Source organism: Schistocerca serialis, chromosome 2 (assembly GCF_023864345.2).
Source record: "Schistocerca serialis cubense isolate TAMUIC-IGC-003099 chromosome 2, iqSchSeri2.2, whole genome shotgun sequence".
Taxonomy (NCBI): Eukaryota; Metazoa; Arthropoda; class Insecta; order Orthoptera; family Acrididae; genus Schistocerca; species Schistocerca serialis.
In genome coordinates this window covers 690,165,062-690,191,123 of record NC_064639.1, presented here as the reverse complement: position 1 = coordinate 690,191,123, position 26,062 = coordinate 690,165,062, and the positions used below count along the sequence as shown (strand labels likewise).

General features: G+C 44.6%; 1 protein-coding gene and 1 pseudogene across 2 annotated transcripts in view; both read left to right on the top strand.

Annotated features, from left to right (window-relative positions):
• LOC126457822 (extracellular sulfatase SULF-1 homolog) overlaps positions 1 to 26,062 on the top strand; it is a 796,827-nt gene that overhangs the window by 420,732 nt on the left and 350,033 nt on the right. The window lies entirely within an intron of this gene.
• On the top strand, positions 1,660 to 1,777 carry LOC126459716 (5S ribosomal RNA; annotated as a pseudogene).

Below are 26,062 nucleotides of genomic sequence, written 5' to 3'. Positions count from 1 at the left end.
TGATTAAATAATATTAAAACGAGTAAAACTAAAAGAAAATAAAGTTTTAACTTCAAACGTTTCAACCGTTGACAGCGCAAAATAAATCATGTAGGCTATATGATCAACAGATACAGACGTCTATTGGACATTAATATGGGGTGTGTCCAACTTCGCCTTTATGACGCCTCGAACTTTCAGTGAAGTGTCTGAATGGTTGTGAAACAATGACAGCCCACTCTTCCTCAAGAGCTGAAACAAGAGATGGTAGTGACGTTGGACGCTGGGGCCTAGAGCAAAGTTAACGTTCCAACTCATACGAATCGTGTTTCTTTCGGTTCAGGTCGTGACTTTGAAGAGGCCAGTCCACTGCGGGAATGTTATTGACCAAACAAGCCACTGCCTACCAGATGCTTCTTTGTGAGAGGTAGTTCAAATGGCTCTGAGCACTATGGTACTTAACTTCTGAGGTGTGAGAGGTAATATTGTCATGCTGGTACAGTAATCTTATCCGCACAGTTCCTCTGGTGGACGCCATACACAATGCTTTTAAATGCGTCCATAACATTTCGCATTTGGCGTTTTCTTAAGCGTAATAAGGAGACTGCAACATAACCACGTAAAACACACCCACACCATAATACCACCTCCTCCGCTCTTCACTTTTGGCGGCACACATAATGGCAGACTTCTCGTGGCATTCAGCAACCCCAAACCCTTACACCATCTGAAGCGTCGCTTAGCATTAAGTTGCTGTACCATTGTACCCCATCTTTTTTCAACACCCTGCACATAGTCACCGCGCTTTCTGCACTACTGATAGCACGTCGGAACTCAAGAGTGACTTTTTCCGCTGATTTCAAGCGATTTTGTACAAGCGCCCTACGCAGTTCTCGATGGTCCCTGTCGTCAGTACATGTCCGCTTAGTCTTGGTTTAACTGTGTGTGATTGTTGTTTCGAATTTCTACTTCATGGTCACATTATCAGCTGTCGACGTGGGCACCTTCAGAGAGGTTAAAATCCTGATGTATTACTCAGGTGACATCCAGTGACTAGTCCACTTGTGAAACCTATGAGCCGTCTTGATTGACCCATTCCGCTGTTACGGCCCCTCTACTGTCTACGCCTTTTACACTGGCTAGGCCGCCTCTCATGACATCTAGTCGTCAACCCTGCAGCAGTTAGTGGTGACCGGATACTGTCCTCAGATAGTGTACAACTTCAGAATTCGCTTAAATTACTGTCAGAGAAACAGTAACGAAAGCAAGATATTCGCTAGCGGATAGCAATGCTTAAAACAGTGCACTCTTGTTTGGCATCGTGCCGGACTGGTTTTGTGAGCACGAGGATGAACAGCCACATCTCTCTTGGCCACCAAAGTCACCAAATCTGAATATTACTGAGCTTCTGTGGTCTACTTTGGACAGAAGGGTGCACGATCACTTTCCACCTCCATCATCGTTACCAGAAATTGCCTCTATTTTGCTAGAATAATCGGATAAGATTCCCTTGAAAACCACATAGGACCTTTATTTATCCATTCTGGGATCACTGGAAGCTCTTCTGTATGGCAACTGGTTTTTCTGCTCCGTATTAGGCACGGTAATATGTTGTGTTTTTGGTGTTTCCATGTTTCTGTCCGCGCTCTGTACATTTACCACTTTGCTATCGCTCAACAGGGCAACGGCCTTGCCGCAGTGGATACACCGGTTTCCGTGAGATCACCGAAGTTAAGCGTTGTCGGGCGTGGTTGGCACTTGGATGGGTAACCATCCAGGCCACCATGCGCTGTTGCCATTTTTCGGGGTGCACTCAGCCTCGTGATGCCAACTGAGGAACTACTCGACCGAATAGTAGCGGCTTCGGTCAAGAATACCGTCATTACGACCGGGAGAGCGGTGTGCTGCCCAACGCCCCTCCTATCCGCATCCTCCTCTGAGGATGACACGGCGGTCGGATGGTCCTGATGGGCCACTTGTGGCCTGTAGACGGAGTGATGGTATCGCTCAACAACAGCTTTCCTTCTGGAGTATACCTGCAGTGGCTGCAAATTCGTAATTTTTCTATGTCTCGTAAAGTGTTAGGCAGAGGCCCTGATATGTATAAAGTCGTTTCTTACTTCAGAATGTCCTAGCGACCCCACGTTGTCCGGAACATAACAGCAATAGATGCCAAAGAATAGGCATGTCCCGGCTTCTTAGACTTCGGAAACATACCTTCACCGAGGAGTCAAGCAGTATATTGCTCCCTCCTACGTGTATATCGCGAAGAGACCACGGGGATAAAATCAGAGAGATTAGAGCATACCGACTCTTTCTTTCCACGAACAATACGAGACTGGAATAGAAGGGAGAACCGATAGAGGTACTCAAAGAACCCTCCGCCACACACCGTCAGGTGGCTTGCGGAGTATGGATGTAGATGTAGATGCGAGACCTTGGGGGCATCGGCGGCCCAATGAGGCGTTCCATCTACGGTGTGCGGAGGGTACAGTTCAGACGGAGATGGTTCTGCGGTGTACTGGTGGTTTCTTTCGCACCATGACTTGGACCCACTCATTCACGTTACCATGGATTTCAACCAGGCTGTTTATTTCAACATTCTCAGTGATGAAGTTTTGTCCTTTCCTTTTTTGATCAGTACGCTGTGGACATTCTCGTCTCCCAAGATAAGAACAGCCGCGTTTCTTGGTTCGATGAACACTCAGACACACCGTCGCTCCTCGGCCTATCCGCCAAATCACCCGATCTTAATACCACAGAAAATACCTGGTACTATTTGGAACAATGGCTGAAACGTAGCAGTCAACACACCGACCACCTGGTGGCTCTACAAGACCTAATCTGATAAGACACATCTGAAGAAACCCTCTTCCTCATCGAATTGAGGCCATTATCAAGACTAGAAGCGATGTTTCGCTGAATTAGCGTGATGTCTGCTGGTGATGACTGATTTTTGTCTAGTATAAGTGTGTAATGCTACACACAAATGCATATTCTGAGTCATGATAGCTGACATTGATTTTTTTCGAACGCGCCAGGTTGGTTATCTAAACCAGTCCTCTTCGAGTCATCTACGATTGGTATACCGAATCTCGTCAAAGTAGGTGGCTCGAGAGGTCTAGTTTCTCTTTGTTAATCTATCTGAAGTAGGAAGTACAGCTCTCCATTTCAAATATTTTCAGTTTTTGGGGAATCCTTGGGGGTCATTTCTAGTCATTGCTCACTCAGGCTTCGTTTTTCCCATTTTCATCTTTTCTCGCGCATGTCCAACTTGTGGGCGCTAGTATGTGGTACAGGACGGTGTGTCGTGCGGACGACTGGTGGTCGGGCACGGGGCGCAGCTGCGACGGGGCTGACAAGTGCCTGGCGTGAGCGCAGATTGGCCCCTCCAATTGGCTAATCGGGCCGGCCTGTTGCCCAACCGGATGGCCGCCGCTCGAGCGCAATCCGGGCCGCCGCCTCCTCCTCCTCCTCCTCCTCCTCCTACGCCGCGCGGCTTCCGACACGCGCTCACGCACGCACACACACACACACACACACACACACACACACACACACACGCCGGGTCGCGTGCTGCAGCTGCTGTGGCGTCCTCGCCCCCGTCATCGGATGACCAAGTGGGAAGTCGCGAATTACGTGCCACGCCGCCGGCGAAGATGACACCCACTGCGTCAGCGGTGTCGCGTTCGAAACAACAAGGTCATTTTAAAAGCTTACTCGCTGTTTGCCACGTAACACCTTGGTTGGACCAGCAGCTTCTCGCCCTTAGTCACCGAGTAACTTTGTCGTTTTCTCGTGGTTGAAATAAATCAGCTCGACAAGTCTAAGTCTGATATGAAAGTAACAATTTCATTTTGTTTACGTTTCTTGTCCAGCCCGACGGAAACTCTTCAGCAACAGAATACCTGATCAATTTTCATATTCAGCAAATAATTACTCATAGTTTTGGAAAATGTGTCCTCTCCACATTGGTGAAGTATCGCTGGCACAGTAGGTAGCACTAAGTTACGGTAATTCAGTATTGTTTACCTTCAGCATCATCTCTGTTTAATGCAACTCGTTTTGTAGCCGAATACATTTGCAGTAAAAGAGATAGATAGATAGATAGATGGGTAGATAGATAGATACACTTATCGTCCCATACATTCCTAGTGAGATCATCTTCAAGAATGTAGTACATCTCATGAAAACAGAAATACATATTTACAAATTAAAAGTTACTCTTACGTTCATTTCTCAGATCCTACACAAAATGGTAGGAACTGCAATATGCGTCTGGAACACATTTTCGTTTGAAAGTTAATACCAAACTTGTTGCAAAACACATAAATGTATCCACACCGAATTACACAATATTATTTTACAAAAAACACACCGCATCTCTGAACTGAAGGTATTCATTAGTCAAACTTCATTAGTATTCACGATATTTGATACTATTAATAATACATAGCCCCTCTGGTTCCGCCAAGAAATCCAGCAGTTTCGTAAGGGACTTGTCCACCAGTAAATCCTTTAGGCTTTCTCGTAAATTACGCTCTTGAATAAAACTGGTATCTTCCTGGAATTAGGTAAGTGACTCCGTCCTTATTCCGTGAACCGAGCTGTTGATTTGAAAAAGAGATACATGACAAATTTCATTAACGAACAAATATGTTGAGAGTCAGTAGTTAGTATTCCCAATTCCTTGACCACGCCACTGCTGGACTTTCTTGAATGTGCACCACAAATAATCCATATTACACACTTTCGGCTCCAGAAAACCTTATCGTGGATTGATGAAGTATCCCGAAACATAATCCCACTAATATTACTGAATAAGAATAAACAAATAATGCCAGATTTTTTGAAATTTTTGTATCGCCATTGCCAGATAATGTCCGCTTTGCAAATTAAGATTTTATAAGGCGTTTCGTAAGTTTGGTGGTACGCTCATCCCAGTTGAATTTAGAATTGTCATACTACACTATATCGGCTTGTCGTCATATTTTAGACACATGCTGGGTGGAAACGTGTTACAAGAAATAAATTTTTAGTTCATAACTACACGCAAATTTCTTACTAGTTGTTGCGCTTCAGTAGCGTACAATATATTAATAAATTTGAAACACTTGAGTAATATCGCCAACAAAAGTATACGGATCCGTTTCTAGTTGATTTTGCCAACACACCCTATATTGTGGCACTCGACTGGGAAGTGACACAGGTACGTACTTAGCACGGAAGGAATCAACGCCAGCAGGAATAATCACTACTGAGGCATAAGTCACGCATTCTGTAAGCACATCGCCAATCGGGTGAAAGACTAAATGCTGAGTAATCGTCAGGTGTTACTCTTGAAGCGGAAATTCAGGGAGTAGAGCTTTGTGTTCAGTATAAAGGGGACAGTTCTTTGAACGCTGGAGGATGTTCAGCAGTAACAGTTTTCGACATTTCTAATTCTGCGATCCAGAGGGAACGATAAAGTTAGAAGTGAAGCTTATGGTGACGGTGGAAAGTTGGGGTTACGTTTCTTTTAGTGAATGACTAAATGTGCAAGACACCAGTTGGAGAGGCCGGTGTTCAAAGATGAGATCGGATTCAGTTTTGATGTTTCGATAGACAGTAACGTGTTTCCGATTGAACGACTATATACTCTCTTATTGGAACTACTTTTTCTGGGATTTTCTTGTTCAAAGGTTGGTGGAACTCATAGGAAATTGGAAATTTGTGGTAAGGACTATGGGACCAAACTGCTGAGGTCATCGATCCTTGGCTTACGCACTACTTAATCTAACTTAAACTAATTTACGGTAGGGACAACACACACACCCATGTCCGAGGGAAGATTCGAACCTCTGACGGAAACTCATAGGCAGTAAAGAGGAAACGACCAGGGACGCCTGTGCTACGCCCCAGAGGGTCGGTGTGTGGAGTTGTTCAGAGTTCATTCACACAGTAACATGGTGATAACCAGTGGTGTAAGTGTTGAGACTATAAAACAGTGTCCCGCAGATCAAAGGGAGATTGGTAATTCATATTAAATCACCTTCATGAATAGAGAAGTTCAAGGAGTGTATGTGAATAAAATGCTTGGTTTCCCGTTGACGTGGAGAGTAACTCAACGTTTGATTCGCAGAACGCTCGTATGGCAAGGACGACTGGAGAGAGAGATCATATTCTTTTTCGACCGCGCAGAGTATCTATCCTTGAGCATTGTTCGAGAATTTGGCATTTTCATTGGGTCAGGCTTAAGGAATTAAGAGACGTGCTGCCAGATTTGCTAGCAGTCGGTTCGTTCCGGGAATTTTACAGAAAAGCTCTGTGAGCTTACATGAGAATCCTTGGAGGGAACAGGCGATATTTGCCAGAAAAGCAATTGGTGAATCTTAATTTATCAATCGCTGTTGGCGATGGCATCTGGGAACCATGCAGCCGCAATGTATTTTCTGTGTGATGGAGTACAGATTTCCTATGACTGCAGTTTGATGATGTTCTTTATTTATGCATCATGAATGATAGGTTTCGGAATATACAGTCCACCATCAGATCTGTCTGCGAAACTATTCCCACCTATATCGATTCACTGAAATTCGTTCATCAATGAGTGGCTGAAAGCTACCGGTGTACTGCTGTGACACTTAACCATGTGCGTAAAATCACGAAAAATTATGCGATGTTTTTCTTTATAACACATACGAGACCCAAACAAACCATGGATCATGCTAAAGGTAAATGAGCAACGTTTGGTTGGTACGCTTCACGGCTAGTTTATGTTTCGCATGTGTTGCAAAATGAAAACAAACAAAGATACGCATAACTTGACGTGATTGTAAAGTGGAATGGTAGGATAAATGCTTATCGACGATTCGTGCATCGTCGTATTTCATTGAATCGGTACATAATATTCATTGAGCTTGAGTCCGTAGCTACGATAAACTGTTTGAATGATTTTTATAGCGCTTGCACCTGTTAATTTCTTTATTTGTGCACTGATGTGCCATTTCGGTCTTAAACCGTTTTTCAGATATCCTCCTAAGCGAAAGCAACAGAACTCCAGTGCGCTAACAATCGGATAGAAGTTAAAAATAGTTATAAATAAAATGATTAAATATGTTATGATTAATATAAACGTACTTTTCAATAATTCAGCAATGTCACATTATGCCATATTAGTCTCTGCCCATTTTATATCCCAATAGCATGACTATACTGTGCTTGTGAGTGCAAATGTCATCAATCGAATCGCCACTAACACCATTAAAATTATGTGTAGTTCAAGGTACCATTGTACTCTGCTTATGCGTTACGACTGGACAATGGTTAATGTAGATATGGCATAACGGAAAATACTGTTATAAAGACCCTATGCTAAACTTCACAGCAAACAGAAAGAGATTATGTACTCATAATACAGAGATGATGCAAAAAGGTGTCGTGTATAATCCACTTTAAGTAGAGTCAGTAATGGTGGGATATGCTAAATAAAACGATCAAGGAGTATAATTTATCAATCGAGCAGAATAAGCGCATTAAATGGTTATTCTAACAGCTGCATAATAAATTAGAACCGTCACAACTTAGGATCATATGGCTATTTCGTCCTGCCTATGGCAGCCGCGTGTGACGACTGCCCGTCTTGTGGTCCTGTGCTGTCTCGTCGAAAACAGGAGCAAAATTGTCCAGAAATTTTCCATTTAGTAGATATTTTTGTTCATTCAAAACTCTTATCAGCGTGGTCTCTTAGATGGATTAGACTTCTGTCACCTCCACACGTCCATTGCTTTCTTCACCTTAGGCAAAACCTGCGACTAACTACTTTGTGCATGGAATACAATAGTACGCAAATAACGGGAACACGATAGTTAAGGCAGTATCAAATAATCCAAACAAAATAAAATGACATTGTTTTAATTTAAAAATGCACTTTGCGTCAAAAATATAAAGGTTGTAAGAAGAGAACCCACCGAAATAGTTGCTGTTCTAAGATGTCTTACTTGCAAACAGCAACAATGCAAATTCCTCACACTGCTATGTAGGGTTACGGAACGGCTATCACAAAAATAGGGGGCAACATAAATAAGTAACAATTTACAGTGATTTACTGATAAAAGTTTTACACTACTTAATTGGAGTATGAAGTTGTGAGTCATGGCAATGTAGTTCACTGTTCAGCTGCACTGACTTGTTTTTAACCACACATATACGAGTCCCAAACCCTACGAACTATCGTCAATGTCACTTGTATAATATCCAGTTTGAAACTGTGGATCAGTCCTGAGACACACGCTGAGACTCCGTCCTGACAGTATTTCACGACTGCCCAACGACTGTGTTGAGGTTCTACTACATACTGAGCGGAGCCGTGAGTCAGCTTACATTCATGTTCGGTGGATAGCTCTCCACTTCGAAACTTCTTGTGCGATATAGGCAGATGTGTAACATACGTATTGCTTTCATGGGTGCCTCTATGGAGTTCTAACTTTAAGTTGCGCCTGAGTAGTAGGCAGCTCGACGCTCTTTTATGTATGTTGTGTCCCGTATCCTCTGGATGACACAGCAGATATAAAGGGATTGGACAAAAATATGAAGCCGCGCGGGATTAGCCGAGCGGTCTCGGGCGCTGCAGTTCATGAGTTGTGCGGCTGGTCCCGGTGGAGGTTCGAGTCCTCCCTCGGGCATGGGTGTGTGTGTTTGTCCTTAGGATAATTTAGGTTAAGTAGTGCGTAAGTTTAGGGACTGATGACCTTAGCAGTTAAGTCCCATAAGATTTCACACACATTTGAACATTTTTTTTTTTTGAAAAATATGAGCACAGCGAGAAATGCATGGTTGCACATGGATGAAGATGCTAACCAACCCTGCAGTTTGCGCTGTTGTATTTGACAACGAAAGACACCTATGCCATGTACTCAGGGCCTGGCAAGTGGCAATCGTTAGGACAGTGTCCTGTGTAGTTGTGGGTGAATTATGTCGGAGCTAAGTGAATTCGGATGTGGGCAAATTGTTGGCGCTCCTATAGTGGTTGCTTCCGTAACCGAGGGAGCCACAGTATTTGCTGTTGCAAGAGGGTATACGGAAAATTTATACAGCGTACAGTGAGAGCGAAGAAATGTGGTCCGCTAAGTCACAACGCGTATGAAAACGTGTTGAGTGATCATGATAGACAGTCGTCGAAGAGGATTGTGGGATTGTGACGTACAGCAAGAGGTCGCTAGCTGCAAAAGTCAATGCAGAAGTGAATGTCGTACTCAGCACCAAAACAATACGTAGGGAGCCGGAACGGGTGGCCGAGCGGCTCTAGGTACTACAGTCTGGAACCGCGCGACCGCTACGGTCGCAGGTTTGAATCCTGCCTCGGGCATGGATGTGTGTGGTGTCCTTGGGTTAGTTAGGTTTAATTAGTTCTAAGTTGTAGGGGACTGATGACCTCAGAAGTTAAGTCCCATAGTACTCAGAGCCATTTGAACACGGAGGGAACTTCAGAGGAATGGTATTTTAGGCCGAGATCTAGTACCGAAAGAATTATCAGCGATGCACATGCAATTAACAGGAACACGCGAAACCGAAGCCATAAAACGTGGACTGTGGAGCAATGGAAGAACATCATTTGGTCAGATGTCTTGCTTCACACTGTTTCCAACTTCTGGCCGAGTTAACGTCACAATAGTGATGATTTGAGCAGCCATATCGTTGTGTTTTATGGCCCCCATGGCTACCCTGCAAGAATGCTTTACTGCGAAGGATTATATGACCATTTTGGCTGATCAGGTCAATCCCATAGTACAATATTTGTTCTTCGCTGGTGATGCTGTTTTCCAAGACGACAGAGCTCCTGATCACACAGCTCGCACCATCAATAACTGGTTTTGTGAACAAGACGATGAATTTTCGCATCTCTTATGGCAATCACAGTCACCAAATCTCAATATTATTGAGCTTTTGTTGCCTACTTTGGAGAAAAGAGCGCGTGATCGGTTTGCACCTCCATCGTCCTTACCTGAACTTGCCATTATTTCGCAGGAAGGATGGTGTAAGATTCCCTTGAAAACGATACAGGACCCGTATTTATCCATTCCGAGACCACTGCAAGCTGTTTTGAGTGCCAACTGTTTTCCTACACCCTGTCAAACGTGCTAATGTGTTGTGTTTTTGACGTTTTCATAATTTTGTCCACCCCTTGTACATTGTCTGATAAGAAAAGTGAAGGCCCAGAACGACGTTCGGATGTCAACGTAGCTTCATTGACGAATACACCATCGGTAGAATGTAAAAGAATAGAGCTGCAATTCTCTGTGACAGGCAGATCGCCCACCAGAGTGCTTTAGTGTTGTTCGTGTTTAGTGTTGTTACTAGGCATGGTGGAGTATATAAAAGGAATAAACAGCATCGGATGTTGAGAGACCACTGTGAAGGATACACAGACGGCGCGTACGCAGCAGTTGACAAAAATGGTTCAAATGGCTCTGAGCACTATGGGACTTAACATCGGAGGTCATCAGTCCCCTAGAACTTAGAACTATTCAAACCTAACTAACCTAAGGACATCACACACATCCATGCCCGAGGCAGGATACGAACCTGCGACCGTAGCGGTAGCGTGGTTCCAGACTGAAGCGCCTAGAGCCGCACGGCCACACCGGCCGGCCAGATTTGTAGGGAATTAGGATGTGATGGACTGCTTGCGAAAGTGAAGGCAGGCATACTCGTCGTGGTTTTAGTTGATCAGGTCTGACCACAATGCTGATTAGAAAATTTATAAACAAAGAGTAAAAAATTAACAAATCACTAAAAAACCAGAGACTATACGGATAAATAACACATGACAGAGAGAAGTTCTCAGCTCCTGGCAGGGTTAAAAAAATTACACGAACCACATCGTAGGCCCAACACTTTCACATCTACCTCTGTCATTGAAGAACAATAATGGACTCCCTGCATCATTGTTTCTCATCTCGCAGCATTGACCGGATTCTAGCAGCATCCGTACTAGGGAATTACCATCGCATGCCTAGGCTGCCGTTAACAGCACAGCGGAAAGGGCTGCGTTTAGTGTGGTTCTGTGGCCAGGAAGCAAGGACGGCTTATGAATGGCGTCGCATTGTGTTCAGCAATGAGTCGCCGTTCTGCACTACCCCAGATGGCCATCACCGGCGAGTAAGGTGGCGACCTAGGAAGATGCCCCAGTCTTCCAAAGTTTTCGAAATGCACAGCAGTTGTTAGTCCTGGAGTCATGGTATGCGGGAGCCGTAGGGTATGACTTTGTCACTGTTGACTGTGTTTGAGGGAAGTGTAACGGTACAACGGACGTCACAGAAATCCTGATGAGGTGGATGTATTACCTCCAATGCGATAGTATCGTGATGCCATTTTTTAATAGGATAATTCTCACTCGCACCTATCAAATGTCCTTATGAACTGTTTGCGTGATGTAGAGCTGCCCGCGGACAACAAAATACCTTATCTGTCCCAGATGGAACACCTGTGGGGCCAGCTAGAACACCGTCCCAGTGCCAGTATCCAGCCAGACCAGGTGAACCAGGTGAGCCACAGTGCCTCAGGAGAGGATACAGCCGCTTTGTGACACCCTTCACACATCTACATCTAAATCTACACTCCGCAAGCCACCCAACGGTGTGTGGCGGAGAGCATTTTACGTGCCACTGTCATTACCTCCCTTTCCTGTTTCAGTCGGGTATGATTCACGGGAAGAACGACTGCCGGAAAGCCTCCGTGCGCGCTCAAATCTCTCTAATATTACATTCGTAATCTCCTCGGGAGGTATAAGTAGGGGGAAACAATATATTCGATACCTCATCCAGAAACGCACCTTCTCGAAACCTGGACAGCTAGCTAAACCGCGATGCAGAGCGCCTCTCTTGCGGAGTCTGCCACTTGAGTTTGCTAAACATCACCGTAACGCTATCCCGCTTACCAAATAACCCTGTGACGAAACGCGCCGCTCTTCTTTGGATCTTCTCTGTCTCCTCTGTCAATCCGACCTGGTACGGATCCCACACTGATGAACAATACTCAAGTATAGGTCGAACGAGTGTTTTGTAAGCCATCTCCTTTGTTGATGCACTACATTTTCTAAGGACTCTCCCAATGAATCTCAACCTGGCACCCGCCTTACCAACAATTAATATTATTTTATCATTCCACTTCAGATCGTTCCGCACGCATACTTCCAGATATTTTACAGAAGTAACTACTACCAGTGTTTGTTCCGCTATCATCATATAATCATACAATAAAGGATCCTTATTTCTATGTATTCGCAATTCATTACATTTATCTACGTTAAGGGTCAGTTGCCACTCCCTGCAGCAAGTGCCTATCCGCTGCAGATCTTCCTGCCTTTCGTTGCAATTTTCTAATGCTGCAACTTCTTTGTATCGTACAGCATCATCCGCGAAAAGCTGCATGGAACTTCCGACACTGTCTACTAGGTCATTTATACATATTGTGAAAAGCAATGGTCCGATAAGACTCCCTGTGGCACGCAAGAGGTTACTTTAACGTCTGTAGACGTATCTCCATTGATAACAACATGCTGTGTTCTCTTTGCTAAAAACTCTTCAATCCAGCCACACAGCTGATCTGATATTCCGTAGGCTCTTACTTTATCAGGCGACAGTGCGGAACAGTATCGAACGCCTTCCCGAAGTCAAGGAAAATGGCATCTACCTGGGAGCTTGTGTCTAGTATTTTCTGGGTCTCCTGAACAAATAAAGCGAGTTGGGTCTCACACGATCGCTGTTTCCGGAATCCATGTTGATTCCTACAGAGTAGATTCTGGGTTTCCAGAAATGACATGATACGCGAGCACAAAACGTGTTCTAAAATTCTGCAACAGATAGATGTCAGAGATATAGGCCTATAGTTTTGCGCATCTGATCGACGAGCCTTCTTGAAAACTGGAACTACCTGTGCTCTTTTCCAGTCATTTGGAACCTTCCGTTCCTCTAGAGGCTTGCGGCACACGGCTGTTAGAAAGGGGGCAAGTTCTTTCGCGTACTCTAAGTAGAATCGAATTGGTATCCCATCATGTCCAGTGGACTTTCCTCTGTTGAGTGATTTCAGTTGCTTTTCTATTCCTTGCACATTTATTTCGATGTCAGCCATTTTTTCGTTTGTGCGAGGATTTAGAGAAGGAACTGCAGTACGGTCTTCCTCTGTGAAACAGCTTTGGAAAAGGGTGTTTAGTATTTCAGCTGCCGGCCGCGGTGGTCTAGCGGTTCTGGCGCTGCAGTCCGCAACCGCGGGACTGCTACGGTCGCAGGTTCGAATCCTGCCTCGGGCATGGGTGTGTGTGATGTCCTTAGGTTAGTTAGGTTTAAGTAGTTCTAAGTTCTAGGGGACTGATGACCTAAGATGTTGAGTCCCATAGTGCTCAGAGCCATTTGAACCAGTATTTCAGCTATATGCATCTCATCCTCTGTTTCAATGCCTTTATCATCCCTGAGTGTCTTGATATGCTGTTTCGGTCCACACCCGAGATGACGCAACGCCATTGGGTAAGTGTGCTCGTCCTGCCAAGATTTGACGCGACATCGTGATCACTGAAATAAGATCACATGCCCTGCCAATCCTTGAAGTTTCATTTCGTTTCCTCCTCTCCTTCCGGAAGCTTCTACTCTTTTGTCGGGCACTGTACAGGTTACTGGCTTCCCAGACACTCCTGATTATGGAATGTGTGATCCGAAATCAATGTATGTTGTTTACTGATATAACATCAATGAAATGGCAGTATGAGGACGTCTCCAAGCTACTGAAGAAGTTTACAGAACATGCATTTTGTACAAAATGCTGGGCAATTTCACTACGTTCAGTTTCTTGTCGTTTAAGTATACAACAAAGTAGATTGAGGCTCCTACAGTGAAAGGCAGGCTGTCGTGTTCCCCTCACTCCGTTTGCGAGTGGAACAGGAGAGGGATTGTCTAGCAGTGGTATCAGGTGGCAACCACACAACAATTGCATACGTGCGAACCGCATTGTCTGCGAGCCGAACAGGAAGTGGCGCGAGCGGCAGCTACCGCGTGCGGCTAGCACTGCTCGCTGCCGGCACACGGCGCAATTATCTCGCCGCGATCGTGGGTCGCAGGAAGCGCCTGCCGCCTGCTGGCCCATAAATTAACTGACGGCTAGCGGCTAGGCCGGGCCATGCCGGGCCGTCTCTTCCGCCACGTGCAAGGGTGCGTCCGGCCTCGCACCTCGCCAGCTCCCACACACAGGAAATCTGCAGCCACACCGACAGAGCCCTGGGGAATCCCTGTCAGCATGTGTGGAGAATATGCCGCTGATTCAGCCTCTCATATAATTCACCGGAAATTTATTCTATTTTATTTATTTACGTATGTGTTTGATACATATACTAAACACACATCCCCCTTTCCCCCTCACCCCCTTGTCTGTGTCCAGCTCTTCATCCCTCTGTCTGTCCACTTCATCCTCCCACTCCTACCTATCTCCTCCTCCACGCTGTCTCTGTCCCTTCATCTCCTCCTCCACCTCTCTTTGTCCATTTCCTCCACCCGTCTTTCTGACCATATCTTCCTCCCACTCCCTTTACAATGGACTCGCATTCGGAAGGACGACGGTTCAATCCCGCGTCCGGCCATCCTGATTTAGGTTTTCCGTGATTTCCCTAAATCACTCCAGGCAAATGCTGGGATATTTCCTTTGAAAGGGCACGGCCGGCTTCCTTCCCCGACCTTCCCTAATCTGAAGAGACCGATGACCCTGCTGTCTGGTCTCCTCCCCCAAACAATCCAATCCAATCCTAACACTCCACTCCCTTTCACCATATCCTCCAACCCCCTCACCCCACTTCCTTGTTCACCAGCCTCTCTACACCTTCTACCTGCCTCATGCATCTCCCCTTCCTCCTCCTCCTCCCTCTTCTCTCTTTCATTCTCTCTCCATTTCCTCCTTTGCTTCGCCCTGTCCATCCCCTCCTCTGTCCTTCTCAACCTGTGCGTAGCCGTACTCATCGGCACGTGTCTTGTTCGAATTTCGTTTGCGGCAGATTTATTTCTGCGCAGGCAACAAAAAGTGATTTAAGGTCTTACGGAATTATTGTTTGGGACACTCCGAGGAGTAGGTTCAGCAACATAATTGGAAAAGTTTTCATTTTTCAAGCATGTTGACACTTCCCTAAGTCAGTGACGAGAGATAGTCCGTCTATTAAATGCAGGTGGCTGTGACAATAGAACGAGTTTGTCCCATGTTGTTGACGACGATGGGAGAGGAGAAGGAATGTACGACTCACGACCCGTCTTCACAGCTTCAATTCTGCCACTACCTCGTCTCCTACCTTCCAGACTTCACAGAAGCTCTTCTGCGAACCTTGCAGAACTAGCACTCCTGGAAGAAAGAATATTGCGGAGACATATCGGCGCACACTCCGCTGCAGAGTGAAAATCTCATTCTGGAAACGTGCCCCAGGCTGTGGCTAAGCCATGTCTCCGCAATATCCTTTCTTCCAGGAGTATTAGTTCTGCAACGTTCACAGAAGAGCTTCTGTGAAGTTTGGAAGATAGGAGACGAGGTACTGGCAGAACTGAAGTTGTGAAGACGGGTCGTGAGTCGTGCTTAGGTAGCTCAGATGGTAGAGCACTTGCCTGCGATAGGCAAAGGTCCCGAGTCCGAGTCTCGGTCCGGCACACAGTTTTAATCCGCCAGGAAGTTTCATATCAGGGCACACTCCGCTGCAGAGTGAAAATCTCATTCTCTAAGCTAATCTGTGGTAGCACACAATTCTATTTGGGGGCAAACCGTTTTCTCCATTTGCGAATGTCAGCTACATGAAAGGCAAGTAATATAAATGATAAAGGATAATCACCTTGATACTTTGCTGAAAGTCTTTTGCTTCCTTTACTGCCCGTTTACCTACTCTTTAATGGCTGGTTTGCGATAAACGCTTTTAACAGAGTTTAGTTGATGGCATAGCACTCCTTTCTCTTCCATAATTTGCCATAGTTTACCTGTAGCTACTGTCAAAAGTTAACATAATATTTGAAAATTAAAAATGTAAATCTATTGAATTTTTTGTAGTTTTAAGGTAATTGTGTCATACTAAACATACAGACTGTACAGGGCCTCCTCTTATTAAACTGCGTTGGTCATTTAAGACCTTCGTGTCTGATACAAGATTTTGCGACACACTTTTCATAATGCATCAACTAAAATCAACATCTCTATTTTAGAAAATTGTTATGTAAGGTTCCCACCATAATCTGTCTGTTTTCGCAATACAGGAATAGCCCCTACTAGAGCTCCCACATTGATGCTGCGAGGGTGTTTCGAAATGAGTGGTGAACGCAAGTGTATAATACTACCTGGTAAACGGCTGCCTGTGGATGCGAGTATACTTCGGCTTTTGCGTCAGCAACAGCGAGGGAACCGAGGAGGGCGGTAAACACCGTTAACGGCTGCAGACAGCTGCGTCAGCTCGGCGGTCGCGGCTACAGCTGAAACCTCGGCAGCGAGGAGCCGTTAATGAGGCAGTTAATCAGCACCTGCAGCGAGAATTTGGGGCGCGCGTGGAGAGAGAACACTGAGATCTGCTGATGCAGGAGGCGCAACCTGTTTTCAGTTTGTGTGTGTGCTGAACACGTTGAAGCAAAGTAAAACGTTCATAGACTGACACGATTCGCGTTAGTTCATTTAGTCTGTACACAAGGAACGCTGTATTGTTTGGAGAAGTGTTCAAGAACAGACCATGACAATAGGATGGATTGTTCTTAAATATTGTACTAAAATATTAAAACTCGTTTTCCAGTCGTTATGACAATATGTCAGGTATCAGAATCTGAGTCTCCCTCTCGTAAACAGCGAGCACTGCGAAGTCTGTGACTGCAGCGACTATTGCTCATACTGCATGGTTTATTCCTATTATTGCTCTTGGGACTGTTCCTCGATAACCTGGTAAGCAGAAATACAGAAGCAACTGGGTGAAGGTGACTTGTAATAAAAAATTACGACCCACAAAACAGCGCCCTCAGTCGCCACTTACACTCCCTCTGAACCAATTTGTGAAATCACAGTCTACTCCTAATTGTGAATTAGGCTAACGCTTTAGTTTTAATACATTATAAAACGCTATTGATCAGTTAGTTGTAAAATTTGGGTGCAATTTTCGCGTTTTCTCTTGAGAGAGCTTCATTACTCGGTAAGAAATTCGTGCTGCGTCTGTAATTGGTGCTGCAGTTCTCACCGAATCCTGTTGCGTAGCGAATTTAAAACCCATATGATGCGGTCAGGTGCTTTCCTGTCTCTGCGCTGTAAAATTTCACACCTCCTTTGGCTCTCACTCCCAATCTTTGCTGATTATTTCATACTCCACAACTGCTTTCTTTCAGCGCAATCCCAATGAATGGTGGCCGAGCGGTTCTAGGCGCTTCAGTCTGGAACCGCGTGACCGCTACGGTCGCAGATTCGAATCCTGTCTCGGGCATGGATGAGTGTGATGTCCTTACGTTACTTAGGTTCAAGTAGTCCTAAGTTCTAGGGGACTGATGACCTCCGATGTTAAGTCCCATAGTGCTCAGAGCCATTTGAACCATCCTATAGGTGATCCAGTTGACTGTTGGTCATGTGACTGTGAAGAGGAAACGTGAGGGAACAATCACAGCTTAACCAAGACTAGGCACACATCGTAGAGCATTGCGGAGAGAGATTGTAGAAAATCACATGATATCAACGGAACGAATCACCCGTCAGTTCAAAAGTGCTACCAGAATTCCAGCTAGCAGAATGACTGTGAGCAGGGAGTTAAAAAGATTGGGGTAAAATAGTCAAGCAGCTCCTCATAAGCCACGCTTTTCAGCAGTCAGTCCTAAGCAAAGCCACTGGACAATGGATTACCGGAAACCAGTGATTTGGAGTGATGAATCGTGTTATCCATATCACGAACCTATGGAAGGATATGGGTTGGGCAATAGCACCAAACGTGATTTAAAAAAATGGTTCAGATGGCTCTGAGCACTATGGGACTTAACATCGGAGGTCATCAGTCCCCTAGAACTTAGAACTAGTTAAACCTAACTAACCTAAGGACATCGCACACATCCATGCCAGAGGCAGGATTCGAACCTGCGACCGTAGCGGTCTCGCGGTTCCAGACTGCAGCGCCTAGAACCGTACGGCCACTTCGGCCAGCCCAAGCTCCGTCTTGGGATATTAGGCGTTCTTCCAGTATTGTCAGAAATGAGTGTCACATTGACAGAAAATATGCACATAGAGGATATAATAGTGCCTGACTGCACTTCCGTTTATTTCAAATTAAGACACTTCAGATACTTTCTTATTCATTCATCCATGTCGAAGATACTAAGAGTAATAGTGGCGCTGTCTGGTTCTGGTCACTTAGTGCCAATTTAGCCTTTACTAATACTGCATTTGCAAAATAGCATAACATCCGCCGGTGATTCTGAAGATCAATACAACCACTAAAATTGACTCGGCCGGGTAGAGACATATTGCGTTAGTAGCATCAATGGCCTCCAGTCAGGATCCAAAAGGGATGCTCCACGTCGCGCGCATATGTGTGTGTGTGTGTGTGTGTGTGTGTGTGTGTGTGTGTGTGTGTGTGTCAGCTCAGTTGCGTGAGAAAGAAGGGCAAGAAGAAAAGAAAAACGAGATTCTTTTTTTTGCAGCTGAAGCTATACTTTCAGAAAGACGAATGGCGACATCCAGTTCAGTTCTGGAACAGCCTGTGTTTCCTTCTAATTTGAGCAGCTCTTCGAATTCTTTACATTTTATTCACTATTTCCTTTTTTCTCCTTTTCTTGTGTTTTATTCGGCAGTATTCGGAGAGCTCTCTAATTCACAAAAAGCTTTCCAGCAGAGAGGAAGTCTTTAGTCTAGCTCTCGATTCTCCAAGGATTCTCGGCTAACAACGTCTCTATTAAAAGGATTTTGTTGGAGGAAGGGATGGGGCTTGAATTCCATTCGCATACTTTTCGTTTGGCGTCTCTTAGTTCACGCTCGTCCTGACGTTTCACATTCGCAGAAGTTCTCTGTGCATTCCAGTTTCAAAAGTAATCCTCGCCTATTAGGACGGAAATTAAAATTGCTTTCGTGTTTCACTTCCGCTCTTGTGCGGACGTGGACTGAGTAGCACTACGGCTCGCAATATTGGAAATTGACTAATTAATTACGAATAGAACTGTGAATGAAAAGGAGCGACTAACACAAAGTCTGCAATGCTTCTTAGCGTTACTGTGGATATTTAGAAAAACACTTTTTTTCGCTAAAATCCTCGGAAATCATGAGAACCATTTACCCAGTTTTATATGCAACGAACATACCCAGTCTGTTTTCTGTCTGCGTTTCCTTTTAACAGACATGAATGTACACAAAATGCCGTGCAGATTAATCATAAGATTTAACTGGTTCTTCTACTCTCTTCTTTCTAGTGACAACTGGAATATTTGTGTGGCAATTTACGGGCAATAATTTTCAGCCTTAACATCTTTATGGTGTGTCGCTTCAGGTCTCAGCCTCACTAGCACGTAAGCTAACTAATCTGAGCTATATAGGAAATTAAAATTTTCCTACCAATACCTTGTCAAGCGATAACTGCATAGACGCCGCTGCTGTTATCCTCTGCAGTTACGTGAATCTCAGAATTACTCTCAAGACTTCGAAAGTTTAGGACATCCAATGCTTTATATTACCTATCTGAAATACGCAGAAGACGTAGTCGGATGCCCTCGTAACGTCTTACTCGTACACATCATCGGTAGGTGCGTAAGTGATTTAGAGTTGCAATTCTCTGTAGAAGATATAACGGCTACCAGAGTGCTTTAGTGTTGTTCGTGCTACAGACCCGGTAGGGTGTACAAGGGCGTTTGCAACGTCAGATGTTGAGTGATAACTGTGAGTAACATGAAGATGCAAAAACAGACATAATGTCTTATGGGATAACAGCAATCAGTGATTTTATAATGTTACTTAAAATCCGTCTTGATTGCAAATTTTTTTTATTATTCATATAACCGAAACCGGTTATATGAATAATAAAAAAAAATTTGCAATCAAGACGGATTTTAAGTAACATTATAACATGAAGATGCTATGTACACGTGTGCGACTGCGTTAGCATCATCTTCCAGAGTTTGAAAATGGCCTTATTGTGGGTCACAGTGTGGCCGGCTGTTCGAAACGTACATCATCATTTGTTAATTTTTCTGATTTGACAGTGGCTCGGTAAGACGTAAAGTCGTATGGCATGTTTCATTGAAAGACGCCTAAGGGCTGTTTTAGCGGTCTAATTCAAAAGCTTTTCCTCATCCTGCACTCACCCTGAGTTAAGTGTATCTGATACGTTTAGATGACTGTGGTGTGTGTGTAGTGTTGTGTGGTGTCATGTTTGCGTTGTATGGTGATGACAAAAGGGCGAGCGTGAAAATTAGTGCCGGAATATTCCCTAGTCCTCTCGAATAGTACCGAGGGGGCTTATATTTTAACGTTCACAGCCGACGGACGGATAACTATTGCGAATACTTTTAATGTATTTCGTAATAGCTGTAGTCGCTGCTGTGCCTATTCCATCGTAATCAGAATAACACAGGCACTGTAATATCGTATTTCTCTGCCGATACCGGGCACTGGCATTCATAACAAGTTGCCGGCAGGCGTGGCCGAGCGGCTCTAGGCGCTTCAGTCTGGAACCGCGTGACCGCTACGGTCGCAGGTTCGAATCCTGCCTCGGGCATGGATGTGTGTGATGTCCTTAGGTTAGTTAGATTTAAGTAGTTCTAAGTTCTAGGGGACTGATGACCTCCGATGTTAAGTCCCATAGTGCTCAGAGCCATTTGAACCATTTGACACCTGCCAACTGCTGTCTGTGAGTGGTTATTGCACCTTTACGTCGAACATTGGAGATGGTCACGTTAATGTGATTGAACCACGTATTTCCTTGAAATGTAATCGAAACGGACAACCTCTATAAGATGAAAATAATGTTGATGGGATGTAAAAATAGTAATAAACACGTGAACAATGTGTCAGACGAGCAACGTATCTTCCCACCACACAGTGAATTGTGTTCCAACGGAGAAGTAATTACGTTGCAAGTGTCTTTGCGTAGCGCAGAACGTCCCTCGGAATGAGAAGGGAGCGCAGCATTTTAATCGCGGGCTCAGCTCGGCGGCTGACAAACGGCAACCACAAACGAGGAAGGCGTCCTTAGCGCCAGCCAACGCCAAACGCTGTGCAGCGTGACGTCAGCGCCAGCTGACCGCTAATCGAGTTAAGGCGGCGTGGCGCGGCATCGCGATGCGCTACATCCTGGTCACTGGCTGCAGCCGGCACGCCTGCCACCCGCAACGTACTAGCAACCGACGGCTGCCAGGGTCAAACGCTTGGTCTACCTTATTCATTAACTGTCAAAGAAAGTAACACATTAGCTCTGTTGAAGATGGACCCGATGAAACGCCTTCCACGTCCTCAGCGAGCCGACCTCTGTTGTGGCTTCCCTTACGCGGCAGCAGAGAGAGGCCCAGCCCGTAATGATGGGCCTAACGGCAACGCTGGACGCTGCATCGGCACCGTGGCGTCTTTAGAGACGAATCCTCGTTGTGACTCCGAGGACAATGAACGTTGGCAATTTGCAATACGAGCCCAGCACTGGTGTGATGATATAGGATACCACTGGGTATACAACACAGTCACCTCTGACTCGCATAGCCGCCAATTAGTACACTAGCCAATGATGTTTAAGGCCAACGGCTGTGGCCTATCTTTTAGATCTCCCTGACATTATCTCTAAAAAAAATAATGCAAGACCAACCAACGTCGACACAGTGGAACTGTTGCCCCGTCCAGCACATGCTCCAGATCTGTTACCCACTGAAAACATATGGTGGTGGGTTGATGAGAGACAGGCATGAAAGCACTTGCTGTCGACTATGATCGATGAACTGTTTAGATGGTTCAGATGCCCCTGAGCGCTATGGGACTTAACATCAGTGGTCATCAGTCCCCCAGACTTAGAACTACTTAAACGTAACTAACCTAAGGACATCACACACGTTCATGACCGAGGCAGGATTCGAATCTGCGACCGTAGCGGTCGCGCGGTTCCAGACTGAAGCGCCTAGAACCGCTCGGCCACACCGGCCGGCTCGATGGACTGTGGCACAGAGTTGAAGCAGCATGAAATGACATACCCATATTTGTATCTGCCACGCAAGCTCATCTCGACTAAGCACCTAGTAGAGTGAGAGTCTTTGTTGCTGCCAGAGGTGGCAGCACTGCGTACTACAATTCTCAGGCTGTGTACCCCCAAATTATCTGCAAACTTAATCATATATTCTTCCTACTACACTGTAGTAGAATAGCAGTGAGAGCATGGGCCCAGATAACAATCTTATCACATCTGGTCTCATGTTACACATCAGGTGTCAGGTTACTCACTTGGTTGTCTTATATTCACGATCACCCCAACTCCTCCTCCCTCGAAGAACCATTGCGAATTTGTCTCTCTCTCTCTCTCTCTCTCTCTCTCTCTCTCTCTCAGCCAATGGAAGCACACTAAATGGTGGGAAACTCAAAGGACAAACAGGAATCGAACTGTCCTCTCCCCACCTTTATTACGAATCCAGCAGCCAAACCTCAAGCACCAGTAATTTAAGGCCTGATCTTCGTAGTGAAAGGATGACGATGATGATGATAATGATGATGAAGCTCCAGCAGCATCACCAGCAGGAACAGGTCAGAGCCCCCAATAACTATATTATTATCATTATTATTTCTTTCTTTTTTCAGACGTTATGTCTGGTCAAAAATGGAAAGTGAGGCGGACCTTGATCAAGCATGACTTCCTTTTAACTGTACGGTATATTACATTATTATTATTACTATTAGATTCTTACTTTCAAATCTAACAGTGTTACTGTCTTATGCCTAGGGTCGCTGGCTGAGTCCTTATACATCATAAGCAAAATTCCCTTCTTGGTGCTACAATTTCGATGGTCATGTGTCCACCTCATAAGCCTCTGTCCAGTGTATATCGAATGGTACTTCTTAGGAATGTCACCGGAATCAGTCGCAGATGTAAGATGCCTAGGAGTATATTTCAGGATGATTTAAAAAGGAACGACCACATAAATATAATCGCGGTTTAGGAAGATGCCAGCCTGAAATTTATCTTAACGGTCTTAAGATCGGGCAAGTCAACCACTCACGAATTCGCATGGAAAACCCTCCTTCCACCATTTATAGAATGCTGGTCGTCGTTTGGGATCATTGACAGTTTGAAATAATGATACGCTTACAAGGAGAGCTAGAAGAACTACACGACTCCTTACGATTTTGCGAAGTCAGTACAAGAGCGTCAAAGCAATGCCGAAGAGCCTTTTAGCGTCACAGACAGCGCCTCCCAAATTTCCGAGAGCCAAGTTCAAACTCGAGCCAAGAAACACTACGGCATATTATATAATATACGTCTAAAATACTTAATACGTTACAACATTGAAAGGGAGTACATGGAATAAAACTGTTAGGTAAATAAATAACAAGACGCTAAAATTGTTAACTACTTGATGAGCTAAGAAGCTCAAGTAGAACAGCAGAATATATGGAATAAAGTCCTCCATGGAAGCAGTAAACATTATTACACGGGTACAGCATTTTAAAAAGAGGCATTGCAATGAACGTGTGGCAACTAGTTGCGATGCCAGGCAAACGCTGTGCAGAGAGCGCCACTTGCTGGGCACCAGTAGCGTGATGAACGCTCAACTGTATGAACCACGCAACTGTTACAATAACACGCCAGTATGACACGTATCTAGATGTTATAAACAGCGTAAATTGTACTTAATACAAAAGAAACAAAAGGAATAAAATAACCTTTATAAAAATGACAATGATAATATGTAGCTTAAAATAAAATGGCTAACTACAAATACATGCTGAGAATAATGAACGTACTGTAGCAGGATTTTATCAAGGTGTTCCAATATGCAAAAAAGTTGGGGAATGCACTTCACACCAAATGTGCAAAACAGGATGTTACATACAGTGCCGTCTGCAGTGCTACCAGTATCGAAATACAGAGTTCATGAAGGAAAGGGAGAAAACGGGCTTCCGAGGTGGAAGTGAACGGAAATATGAACCAAAACATCATATAGTTGCGAGCCATGACTTGAAGGCGTTACAGAAGCTTTTGTTTATTAATTTTAGTTGTTAGCTGAAAATGAGGCCATTGTTACTGACCATATGTCTGAAGATCTCAAGTTCTTTCAAGGCACCAAGTTTCCACCCTCTCTTCTCTGAATGTAGAATCGTCATTTCGTTTACTACTTTTGCATTGTGTTCAGCTTTAATGGATGCTCGGAGAAAGTAGAATAACCAACATCAGTATCCTTCTTCCCCAAAAAATGTTCTAAATATCTAATGTTAAAAGCCCTACCGGTTAGTCCGATATAAAACACCAGGCACATACCGCAAGTAATTTTGTAATCTTGAGCTACGTAAAGATTCATTTGAAGTTTTAAATTATGCAATTTATTGTATACTTTTATTTGTGGAGAAAACAACCTTGCATCCATATTTTGTCGTGCTGCAAGGCGGAAGTGTCCACAATATGAAGACGTAAAAGAAAGGGCAACAGATACTTACTGATAATAAGTATTTTTGTCCATCTTCACAGTAACTTGAATGAGTTGGCCCAAGTTAAAAACATCCCCAAAATATGCAGTCGAAACGTTGCATCATTTGAATCACAACTCGTCGGACCACGCTACATTTTTGCGTCAGCTACTGACCAGTTTCCTTAGTGTCTGACCTCTGGACCATGTGCAGCTTGTTCCACTGTGAGCACTGGCCATTTGCGCGACAGCCAACAGCAAATGTCCATTGCATGCGGCTCCCTTCACAACGATCGCTCGAAAATTGCTTGAGCCGTGTGTGCATTAACTGATATGGGCGTCCCTGTCGGATTTGAAACCGATCGTTATTGGTAAGGCATCACACTCGCCTCTGGTCATGTTGGTTATGATATTGTTACTTACGCCATGTTACATTTCTCGTTAAAACACTAAAAAATCTGGCAACTACGCCCAGCATAGCTCCTTTCTACCATTCTGTCACGTCTCCACGTCGAGCCCTGTTACTGTGCTGATTGCATACAACCGACTAGCACATTCATTACACATCACTCCCATGACTTACACCAACGACGGTGCTGTTAGTGCCAGATTGGTACCCCCAAGCAAACGACAAGGCCTATATAAGCTCGATCCACAAATCGCTATTATGAAAGCCGAGCTGATTACCATTTTGGAAGCCATGATATTCGCAAGACGATCACAGCAGACGCAATAGTCATCATCTCTGATAGTTTGTCACCTCTGAAATTGATGAGAAACTATCATAATAATTGTACCAACCCCATAGTTGCAGCAATTGTCGGCGTTGGATTTTCGGATGCAGAGGAATTATCGCAATATTGTGATGGTGTCGATGAAAGGCAACTCTGGGATACCTGGAAATGAACAAGTAGATGTCATAGCAAACCAGGCATCTCTGTATGGAGCTATCAAATATGATAAACTCCCTCTCACAGGAATGATACCCATTCTCAGAAAGCCGTTGTCATCTGACTAGCTATAGTAACGGTCGATGACATCTAAAATCAAAGGCAGTCAATACACACTAATTTATCCCACGATTCCGAGAGTACCATGCTATGATAAGACACAAATATCGAGGAACTTCACAACAGTTAGAGCAAGGCTGAGATTTAATCGATGGAATTTCAACAAACAGCTCTACGTGCTCAATCTAAGCATCGCCCCTCTATGTGTAGTTAGTTAGTTAGTTAGTTAGGAGAGGGAGAAGATCGAAACCATATATTCCTGCAATGTCCTCGGGTCACGTATCACATCACAGTTCTCAGATCCTTTGAGCACTTCGCTATTAGTTCCCAAGCAGGCTCCAAACCGTGTTAGCATCCAAAGATATTGCAACATATAAAATACTGTACGAGGTTGTCAACAGTGCCGACATCCAGATACAGTTCCCTGCGCTACTAATATAACGCTTTTGGTAATTGGAATGCCAGAGAAAGAACAAAGCACAATTAACT